This window comes from Natator depressus, chromosome 3 (genome assembly GCF_965152275.1).
Source record: "Natator depressus isolate rNatDep1 chromosome 3, rNatDep2.hap1, whole genome shotgun sequence".
Taxonomy (NCBI): Eukaryota; Metazoa; Chordata; order Testudines; family Cheloniidae; genus Natator; species Natator depressus.
The window spans coordinates 13,902,122-13,904,262 of NC_134236.1; positions in this window are offsets into that span (position 1 = coordinate 13,902,122).

Genomic DNA, 2,141 nt, shown 5'->3' on the forward strand with positions numbered 1-2,141 from the left:
GGCCGCGGCTGACGGGGAGCCCTGCCCCGCGCATGGCCCTGCCCACGGCGGCCGCCTGCCCGGCTCGGCTCGGCTCGGCAGCTGGAACACGCCGACCCCCAACTCCAACCTCACTGCCCGGTCCATACTGACCCCCCCTACCCCCCCAGTGACCCCCCCACCGCCCGGTACACGCCGACCCCCAACTCCAACCTCACTGCCCGGTCCATACTGAACCCCCCCTACCCCCCAGTGACCCCCCCCACCGCCCGGTACACGCCGACCCCCAACTCCAACCTCACTGCCCGGTCCATACTGAACCCCCCCTACCCCCCAGTGACACCCCCCCCACCGCCCGGTACACGCCGACCCCCAACTCCAACCTCACTGCCCGGTCCATACTGAACCCCCCTACCCCCCAGTGACCCCCCCCACCGCCCGGTACACGCCGACCCCCAACTCCAACCTCACTGCCCGGTCCATACTGAACCCCCCTACCCCCCAGTGACCCCCCCACCGCCCGGTACACGCCGACCCCCAACTCCAACCTCACTGCCCGGTCCATACTGAACCCCCCTACCCCCCAGTGACCCCCCCACCGCCCGGTACACGCCGACCCCCAACTCCAACCTCACTGCCCGGTCCATACTGAACCCCCCCTACCCCCCCAGTGACACCCCCCCCCCACCGCCCGGTACACGCAGACCCCCAACTCCAACCTCACTGCCCGGTCCATACTGAACCCCCCCTACCCCCCAGTGACCCCCCCCCCCACCGCCCGGTACACGCCGACCCCCAACTCCAACCTCACTGCCCGGTCCATACTGAACCCCCCCTACCCCCCAGTGACCCCCCCCCCACCGCCCGGTACACGCCGACCCCCAACTCCAACCTCACTGCCCGGTCCATACTGAACCCCCCCTACCCCCCAGTGACCCCCCCCCACCGCCCGGTACACGCCGACCCCCAACTCCAACCTCACTGCCCGGTCCATACTGACCCCCCCTACCCCCCCAGTGACCCCCCCCCGCCTGGTACACGCCGACCCCCAACTCCAACCTCACTGCCCGGTCCATACTGAACCCCCCCTACCCCCCAGTGACCCCCCCACCGCCCGGTACACGCCGACCCCCAACTCCAACCTCACTGCCCGGTCCATACTGAACCCCCCCTACCCCCCAGTGACACCCCCCCCACCGCCCGGTACACGCCGACCCCCAACTCCAACCTCACTGCCCGGTCCATACTGAACCCCCCCTACCCCCCAGTGACCCCCCCCCCCCACCGACCGGTACACGCCGACCCCCAACTCCAACCTCACTGCCCGGTCCATACTGACCCCCCCCTACCCCCCAGTGACCCCCCCCCCACCGCCCGGTACACGCCGACCCCCAACTCCAACCTCACTGCCCGGTCCATACTGAACCCCCCCCACCCCCCAGTGACCCCCCCACCGCCCGGTACACGCCGACCCCCAACTCCAACCTCACTGCCCGGTCCATACTGAACCCCCCTACCCCCCAGTGACCCCCCCACCGCCCGGTACACGCCGACCCCCAACTCCAACCTCACTGCCCGGTCCATACTGAACCCCCCCTACCCCCCAGTGACCCCCCCCCACACCGACCGGTACACGCCGACCCCCAACTCCAACCTCACTGCCCGGTCCATACTGACCCCCCCCTACCCCCCAGTGACCCCCCCCCCACCGCCCGGTACACGCCGACCCCCAACTCCAACCTCACTGCCCGGTCCATACTGAACCCCCCCCACCCCCCAGTGACCCCCCCACCGCCCGGTACACGCCGACCCCCAACTCCAACCTCACTGCCCGGTCCATACTGAACCCCCCTACCCCCCAGTGACCCCCCCACCGCCCGGTACACGCCGACCCCCAACTCCAACCTCACTGCCCGGTCCATACTGAACCCCCCCTACCCCCCAGTGACACCCCCCCCCACCGCCCGGTACACGCCGACCCCCAACTCCAACCTCACTGCCCGGTCCATACTGAACCCCCCCTACCCCCCAGTGACACCCCCCCCCACCGCCCGGTACACGCAGACCCCCAACTCCAACCTCACTGCCCGGTCCATACTGAACCCCCCCTACCCCCCAGTGACCCCCCCCCCCACCGCCCGGTACACGCCGACCCCCAACTC